Raw genomic sequence first — 17091 nt, 5'->3', positions numbered from 1 at the left:
CCTCGGGGAAAGAACGGTGCATGCCGTCCTTTAAGTCTCATCACGGGAAACCAGCGCAAAAGTCCCTTACAAACTATCTCCTCAGGGTCCGCGAGAAGGCAGGGAAGACTCAAGATGGCGTGGAACCACAGCGTGCTCTGGCCTCAACACTCAACACAGCAGCCTCCCCTGCACACTCGTCTGGCAGCAGTGAGTACTCTCTGCAGTTCACAAAGGCTGACCTTGATGGCAGCTTAGCGGTCATGTATACCAAAATTGCAGAGAAGTTCCAAACTGAACTTTTCAAATCTAAAAACACTTTGCAGCGGGAGATAGCGGTACTGGGAGGCAGAACTGGCACGCAGCAAAGATCATGAATCCCTCACTGCATCTGTGTCCCAGCTCCAGTCCCACTTGGAGGACCTGAACAACAGAAATAGAATTAACAATATGAAGATTAGAGGGGTCCCCAAGCTGGTCATGGAGTTAATCCTAGCCATCCATAAGTTGTTCCAGTCCCTGCTGCCCACCTCCCCAGTAGCTGCTTTTGCCTGTGATCTTATTCACAGAGCCCTTCGCCCCAAACCACCAGAAGATAAACCTCCCAGAGACATTATCTTGTGCCTAAAGGACCATTTGATTAAAGAAGAGATTCTTAGGGCTTCCCGTAATATCCCCAACATTGTGCTAGATGGCACTAGGATCCAAATATTTCTTGATATATCCCAGCCACACTTGATAAACACCAAAAGTTAAAGGAGATTACCATCCCCCTCCAAGAGGCTAGAATTCGGTACAGATTGGGTTTCCCTTTTAAACTCCAAGTCACACACCAAGGGACAACATATACAGTCGTCACCATCCAAGAGGGGAAGGAGCTCCTGGTCAAACTGGGTCTCATGGCTAAAGAGGATCTCCCTAGGATGCCCTCCACCCCCTGCCCTATAGCCATCTAGTCAACCCCCTTGCCGCAGAGAGATCGCAGGAGACAGAGGCAAGACCTCAGAGACCGCGTGAATTGACCTTTCATCGCTCCCCGCTTATCCCTGACACACCATTTTTTTTTCTCATCGATTCAAGGGACCTCACCAGATGGCCGAGGAGCAGGGCAGGCAACTGCGGGGGTCGTATTAAAAAACAGGTTCTTCACTTTTCTGCTTTGGGCACTTCACCCCCCTGCCCTTATCTTTTATTCTATTCCCACTTGCATCACATATACTCCTCCTTGCACCATTTAGTATCCTGCCTGCTTCCCGCTGTTCTGGTGTACAGCAATGCCCGTTTGGTTGACCCCCCACTCTCGCAGAACTCCACAGGAAGAGGAAGGAAGGATTGTAGACAGTCTCACCTTTTTCTTTTCTTTTCCTCCCCTAACACATTGATATTCTTTTTTTCCCCCTCATGTTGACAAGAGTGTTGGGCACTCATGCTCTATTGTTCAGGAAGTTTTATACCTGGCAAGTAACTACCTTATCCTAAAGTTGGGCTGGTCTATCCCACCCCAACGGTTTATTGCTCATTTTTGGTTTTATGTTTTTTGTTCTTTTTGGTTATGGGACTTTGTTACTTACATGCTTTGCTGACGAAGACCTAAGGTCCTTATGGTTCGACTATCCCTTTATGGGCTTTATTAAGTCATTTCAGTTTCTGGGGTACCTCACCATTGTTGAGTAGGGATCCCTGAAAGACCGCTCCTTGGGACCCTCCCTCATCCATATATGCCTATATGACCAATCTTTCTCAGAATGGGTATCTCATAATATCTCATAATGTCAGAGGTTTTAAATCCCCACAAAAAAGGAAAAAGGCCTTTAAAACGTACAAGCGCCTAAAAGCTGACAACATTATTCTCCTGTAGGAGACCCATTTTCGCAGAGGCCTATCACCACACCTATTTTGACAGATCATATGGCCTGGGTCATTATACTACATTTGGGTCCAGGTCCCGAGGAGTGGCGATATTTGTAAAAAAAAATATATAATGTTTGATATTGAATATATATACAAAGATCCAGCGAGCAGGTTTATCATTCTCAAGGGCTCATTACAAGGGAAGAAAGTAACGATAGATAATGTTTACGGCCCTAGTGATTCCCAAGCAACTTTATTTAGGGCATTTTTTCAGATACTGGACAAATATTCCTCCCCCACTAAGTGCTCTGAGGGGATTTTAACCTGGTTGCCCACTCTGCCCTAGACAGAAGCAGGACTGGCAGTGCCAACAATGCTTTCCCCAAAACCCTGCAATCATTGCTACACTTGCACAACTTGGGGAACACTTGAAGAGGGCACAATGCGGGGGTCAGGGAGTATAAATTCTACTCCCACCCCCACGATAGCTACTCCAGACTGGACTATCTCTTCTGCACCCCTATACTCTTAGCAAATTCTACGGAAGCAGCAATACATCCTGTCCCTGGTCTGACCATCAGGTGCTCTTTCTTAACATCTCCCACATAGGCCTTAAGCCTATGTGGGAGGAATATTTTGCCACTAACAATACAAACGAGATCTCCCCCCCACTATATTATGGGCTGCCCACAAGGTGGTAATTCGAGGTCACCCGATCCAAATAGCGGCTAACAGAAGAAAGGAGAGATTAGCAGACATCACTAGACATACTGCTGATCTTGACAAGCTGTACCATCTACACACTCAAAGTCATGCCCCTGAGTTACTCCACCAAACCACCAAATGCCAAGAGATTAGAATTGGATAAAATCCTCCCGGATCAAACTGAGAAGTCCCTCAGATGGTCGAGAGCTAAATTTCTGCTGCACAGCAATTCAGCCTCAAACATGATTGCAAGGAAGCTCAATCAGTACTTCCAACACCTCCCTCCCCCACACATACAAACTTAAAACTCCCGACGACAAACTGGTCTCCCACCCTGCAGAAGTCCTGCAGGCTTTTTCTAAATTTTATTCTGACTTGCTCTCGTCAACCTCTTCACCCCCGGATCCCGCCCTCAAATCTTGGCTAGACGATTTACCCCTCCCTGCTCTCACGCAAGAACATTTTGAGGAATTGAATGCCCCATGCTCTGATTAACATCCTTAAAACCCTCTATGACCCCAGGCCCCGACGGATACTCAGCCCCATATTACAAAAAATGTCAATCCCATACCTGAAATCCCTTTTCAACTACATTCTTAAGGGCAACATTTTCCCTGATGATATGCTTCTGGCTAATATGTCCCTAATCCCTAAACCCAATAAGGATCACTCCCTACCCCAAAATTATAGACCTATCTCGGTCATCAACACGGACCTAAAGATTTTTGGTCGCTTACTAGCTGACTGACTTTCCAAAATTATCATCTCTTTAACCACTTAAGTACTGGACCCTTCTGCTGGCCAAAGACCAGAGCACTTTTTTGCGATTTGGCACTGCGTCGCTTTAACTGACAATTGCGCGGTTGTGCGATGTGGCTCCCAAATAAAATTGATGCATTCTTTTGGTGGTATTTGATCACCTCTGCAGTTTTTTTTTTACGTTATAAACAAAAAAATGCGTCAATTTTGAAAAAAAAAACGCATCATTGTTTGCTTTTTGCTATAATAAATATCCCCCAAAAATATATATTTGTAGCGATGACACTTTGGACAAAGTGTTTGTCATGTACAAATTTAGTTTTTGCCTCAGAACAGTAACGGGGTTCTGAGGGTTAATTGTGTAGGTTTAACTTTGACATCAGTTTGGCTGGGCTGTGTTGGAGTTCTGCCTGGTCATGTGTACAGTGAGGTGCACAAGACAGTCTCAGAACCAGGCCTGGTTGGACGTTTTGGGTATCAGCTTCCCCGGAGCCAATCAGTGGGTGCGCCAGGCCCCGCTGAGGAGTCTGGGGAAGGGTACTTAAGGGGTTGAAGTAACGTGCTCTGTGTTCATTCGTGAGGCCTTAGTGGTCTGTTCCTGATTCTGGACCGGGGTAGCCCCGCGAGGGGTCCCGGTCACGGGAGCGTTCATCGCTCTGCAACATGCTTTGGTTGGTTAACCCCAATAGACCCGCCTGGTCAGGGGTAGGGATCCGTCTGTTACCGAGTCTCGGAACCGGCTGGTCGGAAGCGCAGTAACTGAGGGAGGATTCAAGGTGTCCGGGTGTGCTCTCGGCTTGGAGGGGCACCGCAGCTTGTGTAAGTGACTGGGGGAGGACTCTTCGGAGGAGGGCCAACAAGCTGGCATCCTAAGAAGTGCCTGGTTGTTGAGTTGTGAAGGACACTGACGAATTCACGCTTTTTCCAGTACTGTCAAGGAGACAATGAACCTTCCAGGTACTAAGGGAAAAGGTTCCTGTTCACTTTCAGTTACAACTTGTTCAAGGTCAGAGATTTCACAAGTTGTGAGTCAAAGCGCTGATTGCCATAATCTCTGGCTAGAGATTTGTTTAGCCTTGAAGTGCCCAGCTGTGATTGGCTACTCTCTGAGTGGTACTAGAGACTTTGATATTTGCAGTTCAAGGTGCCCGAGTTCTTTTACCCTTGCCCTCTGTTCCCATACGAGACTGTGTTTGTTGGACGTTACCCCTGCAAATAAAAAAAACCTTGCAAAAGGACTTTATTGGTGTCAGTGTCCAAGGTTGTTGGGTACTAACCCTGGGAAGCCCTAGACGTGGAAGAACAAGCTAAGTGGAGGTAACCGGTAAGCCCAAAAGTTAAGGCCGCCCTTAAAAAAATCATGGTTTTTTTCCTCAGTTTAGGCCGATACGCATTCTTCCACATATTTTTGGTTTGCGCAAAAGTTATAGCGTCTACAAAATAGGGGATGGTTTATGGCATTTTTATTATTTTTTTTTTACTAGTAATGGCGACGATCAGCGATTTTTTACCATGACTGCGACAATATGGCATACACTGACAATTTTGGCGTGACTTTAGGAACATTCACATTTATATAGCGATCAGTGCGATTAAAATTGCATTGGTTACTGTGTAAATGTGACTGGCAGTGAAGGGGTTAACAATAGGTGGCGCTGTAGGAGTTAAATGTGTCCTAGGGATGTGTTCTAACTGTAGGGGGATGGGCTAGCTGTGACACATCACTGATCATAGCTCCCGATCACAGGGAGCTATGATCAGTGACACTGTCACTAGGCAGAACGGGGAGATGCTTATTTACATTGCATCTCCCCGTTCTTCCTGTCCGTGAGACTATCGCGGGTATCCCTGTGGACATCGAGTCTGCAGGACCCGTGACCCGACTTACGGAGCTCCCAGCCAGCGCACACACAATGGCACGGTGGCAAATTCAAAGGGACGTACAGGTGCGCCCATTTGCCCAGCCGTGTCATTCTGCCGACCTACATCAGTGTGCGCTGGTCGGGAACCGGTTTATCTCCACAGACCAAACGAATTTATCCCGACTAGACAGATCCTAAGTCTTGACATTCATAAGGCTTTCGATAGAATGTTATGGCCATATCTAGAACTGACTTTTGAAAAATGTGGCTTTGTAGGGACCTTTGTTCACGGGTTCCGAGCACTTTACCACCACCCTTGCACACGAATTAGACCTCCTGGCTGCAACTCTGACTACTTCACACTAGGCAGAGGAACCAGACAGGGCTGCCCCCTGTCTCCGCTTTTATTTGCTCTTGCCATTGAGCCCTTAGCCCACTCCATTTACACGGACCCCAACATTAGAGGATATAGAAAGAGCGACCAAGAGATCAAACGGAGTCTGTAGGAGGACAATGTCCTAATGTTCCTGACTGACCCGATAGCGTCCCTGCCCAAACTCATCTCCACTTTACACACATTTCAAGAAATCTTGGGACTAGGGGTTAACCTCGCTAAATGCGTTGCCCTTCCTATAAACTTCCGCCCAGACATCATCTCATCTATCCAAGCTAATTTTGGGTTTTCATTCGAAGGACAAACCTTATCCTACTTAGGCATCAAATTAGCCCCAACGCTTCATAAGATATACCAAGCTAACTACCCTCCAGCATTTACCCGCATCAGACAACTACTACACGCATGCAGCCCATACCAAATTACATTCCTAGGTAAAATACAAGTGGTGAAAATGTCCATTCTGCCTAAGCTTTTATATTTTTTTTAGGGCCTGCCCCAATTATGTGTCCCTCCAGTTGATAGATTTAATTCCCAAAAAAAAAAAACCCGTCTGGGCAGGAAAATTATTTATAGACCACGGGATAGAGGCGGACTGGGTTTGCCGAACCTATGGCTATACTACATTGCTGCCAGATTGCTGCAGCTGGCACAATGGCACACCCCCCACAAGGTATCCCCTGGCTCCGCTTTCAACGGGCCTCAATAGCCCCGTATTTTCTACAGGGACTACTGTGGGCCTTGTCGGTTCGCCCCAAAGAGGTTTCCACCCTAAATGAGGTAGGTCAATCACTACATCTATGGGCTTTGTATAAGAAAAGGTTCTCTTTGCTCCCATCCAATCCCAAGTTAGCATCCTTTCTTGGGGACCCCTTATTTAAATCTGCATTTTCCTCCCCTAGGGCTTTCTCCTTGTGGATCTCAAGGGACTTTGTTACCCTAGATTCCTTACAGAAGGAGCCTGGCGACATCACAACATTTGAAAATCTCTGTGGCCCCTCAACTAGAGACAGGGGGCAATCTCACTACTTTATAACTACCTGGGAGGTCTCGGCCTTCCAGAAAAGTCTGCAGCCAAGCTCAGCTGGGAGGTGGAGACCAGTCAGGTGGCCTCCCCGGAGGAGTGGGGTGACAGGATCACCAATATGCATAAATGCACTAAATCAATAGCAGTAAAGGAAACAGTGGTACAATTACATACATTGTACTACAAACCTTCCAAACTTCACACATTTTTCCCCACTGTTTCGGAAAACTGCTTCAGAGGGTGCACCAACAAGGGGACTCATTTACAGATATTTTGGAGCGGCAAGGCACTAACTCATATATGGCAGAAGGTAACCTCCAAAGTGCCAGAGATCACAGGCGTGTTGTCAACTTTGACACACCCAATATGCCTATTTTTTGCAGATATTCCAGGCTCCTCCCCCGGAACAAAAACCTGCCAATTTACTATGTTCTGCTGTCCACTGGACTATCGCTTTGTACCATGGGAAAAGGTTCTTAAACGTATGGCAGCCATACAACTCATGGAGAAAATTTTCCACACCATCATGGACACCATGCCAATTTACAAGTTGACGAGTTGAAGTGGAAGTCGTGGTCCCCATAGCTCACCTTGGTCACTGAGGTTAGCAATGGGAAACTCCCCTTAAGTATTATAGCCTAAAGTCTCTTAGTATCCAGATTGGTTTCCTGTATCCTACTTTTCTATGTTGCTTTTTAGTTTAAGTGATAGTCTTATGGTTTATCACTATGTTTTGTGTTATGTTCACAGCAGTAGAGGCAGGCTGATGTAAAGACACCCACTAGGCCCCTAGTACATTCTTTGGCTCTTCTCATTGGGCGATCTTTCTGGTTAGACCAATGTGTGTGACTGCTCAACTGACAGTGAAACACGTTGGCCTTTCTGGACTTTCTTATCATAGGAACTCACGTTAAACATTTCTTAAAAGGTATCTGCATCCACAACATGTTACATTCATTACTCAATGTACTCTGTAACTAATGCTTATTGTTAATGCTCTTTATTTTTCAATAAAATCATTTGTATTAAAAAATAAATACACTAACAAATTGATGCCAAACGCCAGCTAATACTTTTTAAACAGTTACAGCAACCATTGTGTTCCTTTTGGAATAATAGGATTTTTGTACTGACCACAAAATCCTTTTCTCTGATGTTCATTGACGGACACAGCATCTTAATCTTGACCTTAGGGTTATATTGCCACCTTTAGGAGAGGACTAGGCAGAACACATAAACAGCACAGTACCGCCCAGGGGGCAGTCCTACTGGCTATAACCCCTCACTCTGCTCCCAGCAGCTCAGTTCGTCAAAAAGCAGTGCAAACCTAAATCAGAGGGGTGGGTGCTGTGTCCATCAATGAACATCAGAGAAACATCTTATTTTCTCTTTCCTTCATTGACGGACACAGCACCTTAATCTTGACCTTAGGGATGTACCCAAGCAGTGTCAAAAACGAGGGGTGGGAACAGAAAGAAAATAAACTCCACCCATAACAAAAAGGGTGCCCGCCCCCTTATGGCATAAGCCTGAACCGCAGTCTGTCTGATCCACCCAGAAATGGTGGCCGACGAGACCAACAGGCCCTTTTTCGGACCAGCCATCGATACAGAGTCTGACCTCTGGAAAGGAGCCATAGCAGACAGATACACCCGCAGAGGCCTGACCACATCCAAAGAATGTAAAGCGACTTCCTTGGGATGCGACAGCCGAGGACATAAAGACGGCAGCACAATGTCCTCATTTAGATGAAAGGCCGAAACAACCTCCGGAAGAAAAGAAGGCTGTGGACGAAGCACCGCTTTATGGAGGATCAAGTAGGGAGACTTGAATGACAAGGCCGCCAACTCAGAAACCCGCCTTGCAGACATAATAGCCAATAGAAACATTACTTTCTGAGAGAACGTCAATAAAGGGATCTCCCTAATGTTTTCAAACAGTGGTTTCTGAAGCACCGAGAGCACCAGATTCAAATCCCACGGGGGCAGTGATGGTCGTACCGGAGGGGCTACATGCCTAACCCCCTGAACGAATGAGTCGCCAACGGCCGCTGAATAAAGACAGCCAAAGCTGATATCTGTCCCTTAATGGCACTTAATGCAAGTTTCTGATCCACTCCTCGCTGCAAAAACAGCAGGATCCTGGAAACTGAATATGTATGCGGCCGCCACCCCATCTCCTCAAACATGGAGATGCAGGCCTTCCACGTGTGATGATAAATCTTCAGGGAAGAAGACTTCCGCGCCCTCAGCAAAGTGGAGATTACCAAAGCCATCAGTCCTCGGTCCCTCAGCACCTGGCTTTCAACAGTCATGCGTTAAAACCAGCGATGGTAAATCAGGATAAAGTATCGGACCTTGCGACAGCAGGTCCTCCCGCATCAGCAGCTGCCAAGGAACATCCGCCACCATTCCTACTATGTCGGCGTACCAAGGACGTCATGGTCAATCTGGGAAAATCAGAATCACCAGAATCCCCTCGGCCTCCACTCTGCATAGCAGACGAGGGAGGAGTCTGAGCGAAGGAAAGACATAAATCAGCCGATAATGCCCCCATGGGGCCACCAATGCGTCTGACGCGTCCGCCCAGGGATCTTTCAACCTGTCCACAAACCTCTGTAACTTCCGATTGAGCCGAGAGGCTAGGAGATCCACATCCGGCATGCCCAACTTAGAGCAAAAGCACTTCCGGATGCAGTGACCATTCCCCCTGGTCCAGCAACTGACGACTGAGGTAATCCCAGAGAGTCTGCATGGTGATCGCCACATCCTCCCTCAATTCTGAGGCAGAGGCTGCTCTCAGGAGAAGGTCGTCCAGGTAACCCACGATCGCGATCCCTCGTTGTCTCAGCAATGCCAGAATTGAGGCCAGCACCTTGGTGAAGACCCTTGGCGCCATCGCTAGGCCAAAGGGAAGAGATACAAATTGGTAGTGCTCGTCCCTGACTGCAAATCGCAGAAACCTCTGGTGTCTGACGCATATGGGGACATGCAAGTTTGCGTCCTCAATGTCCAAAGACGCCAAGAAATCCCCTGGATGAAGTCTGACCATGGAACAAGCCGATTCCATCCTGAACCTTCGCACCTTCACAAAGCAATTAAGGGCCTTGAGATCCAAGACCAGACGGACCCCTTCCTTATTCGGGACTACAAACAAATTGGAGTAGAATGCCTGAAACCTTTCCAATGTCGGTAGTCAGCCAGTCCAGAGTTCAATAACCAGATCAAGTAATCAAACAGGCCAGAAGTCAGGGATCCAAGTGGAGCAACAGCAAGCAGGATAAGGAGCCAGAAGGGATGTCAGCAAGCCAGTCTTTAAACAGAACCGCAGGACATGGTTTCTTGTGATGTAGAAGGAAGGCGAAGGAAGAGATGAAGTGAGCTGGACAGCTTTAAGTAGGCAGGTCCGACGAATAGGATCAGGAACAGCTGGGTGACTGTGGAGAGAGATGAGAGCTGGCAATTAGCAGACAGAGAAGGAAGGGCTAAGCCAGCCCTGACAGTACCCCCTCCTCAATGACTCCTGTCCCTCGGAGGGCCACAGGGCTTGAGGGGAAAACGTTTATGGAACTCGCGGAGGACAGGGGCATGTACATCCAAGGATGAAACCCAGGAGCGTTCCTCCGGACCGCACCCCTTCCAATGCACCAGGTACTGTATGCGCCTACGGGAGTCAACAATGGATTGTACCTCATACTCCTCATGGTTCCCATCCTGAATAGGGTGAGGACGGGGCACGAGGAGGTAAATCGGTTGCAGACAAATGGTTTCAATAAGGAGACATGAAACATTAGAGTTGCGCATACTAGGAGGAAGGCCCAACGTTTAAGCCACTAGGTTAATCCTACGAAGGATACGGAAAGGCCCAATAAACCGAGGTGCAAACTTCAGTGAGGGAACACGAAGTCGGAGGTTGCGAGATGACAGCCAGACCCTCTCTCCAACCTGGTAGGAAGGCGCAGGCAGGCGTCTGCGGTCAGCATGGAGTCTGTACCTATCATTAGCATGACGCAAAGCCTCCTGGACTTGTACCCAAGTGGAACGAAGACCATGGAGATTCTCCTCTAACGCAGGAATACTCTGCGGAACAAATGAGTCAGGCACCATGGAAGGTTGGAAACCATAATTCGCCATAAATGGAGACAATTGGGAGGCAGAATTCAAGGCACTGTTGTGAGCAAACTCTGCCCATGGTAATAGGTCTGACCAGTTGTTATGGTGGTCAGAAATATAGCAACGTAGGAATTGCTCCAAGGACTGATTGGCTCACTCTGTGGCCCCATCAGACTGCAGGTGATATGCAGAAGAGAAAGCAAGCTGGATTCCCAACTGTGCACAAAAGGCTTGCCAGAACCGGGAGACAAACTGACTGCCCCTGTCCGAAACAATCACCTTGGGCAGCCCATGTAAGCGAAAGATCTCCCGAGAAAAAATGGAAGCCAGTTCCTTAGAAGTAGGCAACTTCTTAAGTGGAATACAATGACACATCTTTGAGAACCGGTCAACCACCATAAGGATAACAGTGTTGCCTTGGGAGTTGGGCAACTCCACAATGAAAGCCATTGACAGGTGGGTCCAGGGCCTCTCTGCATTGGGTATGGGTTGCAGGAGGCCCACTGGAAGGTGTCGTGGAGTCTTACTCTGAGCACACATGGAACAGGCAGCTACGAAGGCAGTAACATCAGCCCATAGACTAGGCCACCAGAACTGTTGGGAAATGGCCCAAATGAGTTGATTCTTCCCAGGATGGCCAGCTGCCTTGGGAGAATGGTAAGTCTGGAGCACGGCAGTATGGAGACTCTCTGGGACAAAGCAGTGGTCACAAGGTTTCTCATGGACCTGAGCAGCAAGAATTTTGTCAGCCAAAGGAGAAGTAAAACTGGTGTGAACCGTAGCCAAGATACGATCAGGAGGAATCACAGGAGACGGTACCGACTCCAACTTGGAAGTGGAGGAAAATTGTCGTGACAACGCATCAGCCCTTACATTCTTAGTACAGGGTAAGAATGAGACAATGTAATTAAAACTCGACAAGGAAAGAGCCCATCGTGCCCTTCTGGGAGAGAGGCGCTTAGCTTCAGACAATAATGTAAGATTCTTATGGTCAGTAAGAATAAGAACCGGAAAAGTGGTACCTTCAAGGAGATGTCTCCATTCTTTCAGGGCTAAAATTATCGCCAAAAGCTCTCTGTCACCAATCTCATAATTGCACTCAGCAGGTGACAATTTCTTGGAAAAGTAGCCACACGGACGCATAACGCTCTTAGAGTTAGGACGTTCACACAGAAGGGCGCCAACTCCAGTCTCAGAAGCATCAACTTCTAGGATAAAAGGCAACGTAGGATCAGGATGTGCCAACACAGGAGCAGAAACAAAGGCAGCCTTGAGAGTCTGAAAGGCCTTGATGGACTCCGGAGACCAACTCTGTGGATTACCGTCCTTTCCGGTCATATCAGTCAGGGGGCTTGACCAGAGACAAGAAGTTACGAATAAACGATCCGATAGTAGTTGGCAAAGCCCAGGAAACGCTGCAGAGGACGTAAACCTACGGGTCGGGGCCACTGTAGGACTGCCGAAAGTTTCTCTGGGTCCATTGAAAAACCAACAGTGGAAATGACATAGGAATGTAACCTGTTCACGATGGAACTCACACAGTTTACAATAGAGATTGTTCTCTCTTCGTTTCTGAAGCACATGACAGACATCTGTGTGGTGGCTCTCTGGAGACTTGGAAAATATGAGGATATCATCGAGATAAACCACCACACATAACTGCAACAAATCTCCTCGGAGGACATTGTTAATAAATTCCTGGAAAACTGCCAGGGCGTTACAAAGGCCAAAAGGTATTACCAGGTAATCATAATGGCCTGTTCTGGTATTAAATACAGTTTTCCACTCGTCGCCCCCCTTAATGCGCACGAGATTGTATGCCCTTCTCAAGTCGAGCTTCGTGAAAACCGCTGCTCCCTTGAGGCGGTCAAATAACTCTGTAATCAACAGAATCGGGTAGGCATTCTTATTCGTGACATTATTGAGACCCCTATAACCTATACAAGGTCTCTGTTCACCACTCTTCTTCACAAAGAAGAAACCAGCACCAGCAGGAGATGAGGAATTTGCGTATGAAACCTCGATAAAGTGCCTCTGCAACATTCTCTTCCATGGGCTTATCCTCCAAGACCGACAAAGAGTAAACCCGGCCATGAGGAGGTATGGCACCAGGCTGAAGGTCAATTGCGCAATCATAAGACCGGTGTGGAGGCAAACTACCGGCTTGACTTTTGTCAAAGACATTGCAGAAATCGCGATACTCCTCCGGCAGGGAGGAGAGTGAAGAGGTGAACAGGACCTTGGATACCTTCAGGAAGCATGTCTCACTGCATTGTGGTGACAAGGAGAGAACCTCAGAACGGAGCCAATCAAAAGAGGGGTTGTGCCTCTGTAACCAAGGATAACCAATAACCAGCAGAAACCTAGGTGAGGAAATAACTTGGAATTGGATTGTCTCATGGTGAAGAACCCCTACGGCCATGGACAACGGAACCGTCTCATGAGTCATATGGGCAGGCTGTAAAGGTCTCCCATCAAGAGCCTCAATGGCAAGTGGAGTGTCACGCAGCTGCAGTGGAATCGAGTGCTGTGAAACAAATGCAGCTTCAACGAACAGCACCCCCAGAGTCGATTAGAGCCTGTATCTCGATGGACGACTCAGAGCAAGAAAGGATGACCGAAACCAGGGGCTTATCATCCTGGATAACTGGGGACGAAACAACGCCACCTAAGGTCTGTCCATGACAGGACCTCAAGGTTCGGGCATTCCCTGGATGGGTAGGACAAGACTTCAAAAAGTGACCTGCCTGGCCACAATAAAGGCACAATCTCTCTCTCCTCCTAAAGGCTCTCTCATCCGCAGAGAGATGCGTGAAGCCCAAGTGCATGGGTTCCTCTTCACTGACCGACTCGGTACCAGGAGGTAGTGATGGCCGAACGGTTCACCCGGCGGTCATTTCGTGGCAAATTTCGGCTGTTCGCGGTCCGCCCGTTCGGCGGACTATTGGAGCCGTTCGCCCGGCGGACTTCCGTGTTTACTGTGTAAAAGAACTTTGACCTATGATGACACATCCATCATGGGGTACAGGACAGCCAATTGAGACATTACAGCACATGGACACTTGGACATTCCCCCTAACTTTTAAATACACCCGATCCAGCGGCCATTTTACATTCTTTCTTCTGTCACTATAGGGAGAGGTTGCTGTGTGGAGCAGGGAGAGATTGCAGTGACCCAAATCGCTAGGTATTTGGTACACAAAAGTTCTTTTCAGGACTGGTATAGGGGTTAGGTGTATATAGGTTTGCTGTGCTACTGATTGTTGCAGCAGCCTGAGTGTCTTTTGTCAGTTTAGAGAAAGGGACAGGACGGTGTGTCTGCTGTAGGGACAGTCAGATTAGTCATTAGCTGTTACTATCAGGTCCACAAAAGTGCTATTCCAGTGATTGTTCCAGTAGCCTCTGTTTTGTCAGTTTATATAGGGACAGGCAGGAAGCAGTGTGTGAGGCAGTGAGGGTCAGTTTAATCAGTAGCTGTTACTATATTAGGTCCACAAAGGGTCTTTTCAGGACTGGTATCAGTGGTATGGTAATAGGCTTGTACACGTATAATATTCTTTCTTCCAAATATAGAAAGAATATTATACTTGACTGCTGCCCTTCTGCTGCAGTCTGCTAATCATTCACAACCTACTTGTTCCACAAAGCTCCTTATAAGGACTGGTAATAAAATGGTGTAGGGTGCTATAGTACATAGGGTTGAGTGAGGTACAGTCTGCCATTCTATAAGGACTGGTATAGGTCCACAATACATAGGGTTGAGGTGCACTACTGCTGACCGCTGCCCTATACTGCAGCAGTCCTTCATTGGTATAGGGACTGAGAGTTTTGTCACAGGGTCATTTAAAAAATGACAGGCAGAGGAAGAGGCAGGCCCTTCCACAGGGGTGGTAGGGGTAGGGCAGGAGCAACAGGCTTGAGCCAAAGTGGGAAGTTGCAGAAGGTGCGTTCAATTACTTTAAAGGACGCACCAGACTTGGTTGAGTGGCTCACTCAGCCTTACTCTTCTGCACCCTCCTCATCCTCTCGATCTGCACCCTCTTCTTCACTTTCTGCTATGTGCACCCCCAAAGACACTACCACCAACAACACCACCACCACCACCACCACCACCACCACCACCACATACAGTGCCTTGCAAAAGTATTCGGCCCCCTTGAACTTTTAAACCTTTTGCCACATTTCAGGCTTCAAACATAAAGATATAAAATTTGAATTTTTTGTGAAGAATCACCAACAAGTGGGACACAATTGTGAACTGGAACGAAATCTATTGGATATTTTAAACTTTTTTAGAAAATAAAAAACTGAAAAGTGGTGCGTGCAAAATTATTCGGCCCCTTTACTTTCAGTGCAGCAAACTCACTCCAGAAGTTCAGCGAGGATCTCTGAATGATCCAATGTTGTCCTAAATGACTGATGGTGATAAATAGAATCCACCTGTGTCTAATCAAGTCTCTGTATAAATGCACCTGCTCTGTGATAGTCTCAGGGTTCTGTTGAAAGCGCAGAGAGCATCATGAAGACCAAGGAACACACCAGGCAGGTCCGTAATACTGTTGTGGAGAAGTTTAAAGCCGGATTTGGATACAAAAAGATTTCCCAAGCTTTAAACATCCCAAGGAGCACTGTGCAAGCGATCATTTTGAAATAGGAGTATCAGACCACTGCAAATCTAACAAGACCTGGCCGTCCCTCTAAACTTTCAGCTCAGACAAGGAGAAGACTGATCAGAGATGCAGCCAAGAGGCCCATGATAACTCTGGATGAACTGCAGAGAACTACAGCTGAGGTGGGAGAGTCTGTCCATAGGACAACAATCAGTCGTACACTGCACAAATCTGGCCTTTATGGAAGAGTGGCAAAAAGAAAGCCATTTCTCAAAGATATCCATAAAAAGTCTCGTCTAAAGTTTGCCACAAGCCACCTGGGAGACACACCAAACATGTGGAAGAAGGTGCTCTGGTCAGATGAAACCAAAATCGAACTTTTTGCTCACAATGCAAAACGATATGTTTGGCGTAAAAGCAACACAGCTCATCACCCTCAACACACCATCCCCACTGTCAAACATGGTGGTGGCAGCATCATGGCTTGGGCCTGCTTTTCTTCAGTAGGGACAGGGAAGATGGTTAAAATTGAGGGGAAGATGGATGCAGCCAAATACAGGACCATTCTGGATGAAAACCTGTTGGAGTCTGCAAAAGACCTGAAACTGGGACGGAGATTTATCTTCCAACAAGACAATGATCCCAAACATACAGCAAAATCTAAATGTGTAGAAACAGAACGAAACTCTGGATAGCCGCACTCCGGATTGTGTAAAAATTAGATGCCTTTATTTCTTCAAAATGCAAGTGCAAAACTTCATTGAACAAAACGTCACAGCAAAAAGGGAACAAAAAAGGATTTTTGAATAAAATAGCTAACGCGTTTCACGCTACAAACAGCGCTTACTCATAGCTGAGTAATACAGCAAAATCTACAAAGGAGTGGTTCACAAATAAACATATCCAGGTGTTAGAATGGCCAAGTCAAAGTCCAGACCTGAATCCAATCGAGAATCCGTGGAAAGAGCTGAAAACTGCTGTTCACAAACACTCTTCATCCAACCTCACTGAGCTCGAGCTGTTTTGCAAGGAAGAATGGGCAAGAATTTCAGTCTCTTGATGTGCAAAACTGATAGAGACATACCCCAAGCGACTTGCAGCTGTAATCGCAGCAAAAGGTGGCTCTACAAAGTATTAACGCAAGGGGGCCGAATAATTTTGCATGCCCCACTTTTCATTTTTTTATTAGTTAAAAAAGTTTCAAAAATCCAATAGATTTCGTTCCACTTCACAATTGTGTCCCACTTGTTGGTGATTCTTCACAAAAAATAAAAATTTTATATCTTTATGTTTGAAGCCTGAAATGTGGCAAAAGGTTGAAAAGTTCAAGGGGGCTGAATACTTTCGCAAGGCACTGTACCTTCCGCTTGAGTCACAGGAATTATTTTCCGATCCATATCAAGACATTTCTGATGCGCAGCCACTCTTGGTATTGGATCAGGAAGAGGAGGTAGCAACAACCGCTACTCAGCAGTCTGACGACAGTACCCAGATCAGCCCAAGGAGGAGGTTGGTCCCCGGTCTTGCTGCCTACTCCGAGATCTCTACTTATAGCGGTGGAGAAGGTGACGTCGACGATGACGTGTCTAGTGATGTCACGTGGGTGCCCACAAGAGAGGAAGAGGAGGGAAGTTCAGAGGGAGATATGGACCAGCAGATAGGGAGGAGAAGCAGGAATAACTTACATTACACAGGAGGGAGAAAGCAGACTGCAAATGTAGCAGGAGCGAGTCATCGACCATGTACGGTCACATCTGGCGCTCCCAGAACCCCAGCACATGGCTCCGCAGTG

The sequence above is a fragment of the Lithobates pipiens genome, unplaced genomic scaffold (genome assembly GCF_037356315.1).
Source record: "Lithobates pipiens isolate NorthernLeopardFrog02 unplaced genomic scaffold, aLitPip1_a1.2 Scaffold_18, whole genome shotgun sequence".
Lineage (NCBI taxonomy): Eukaryota > Metazoa > Chordata > Amphibia > Anura > Ranidae > Lithobates > Lithobates pipiens.
This window is presented reverse-complemented; position numbering follows the sequence as displayed.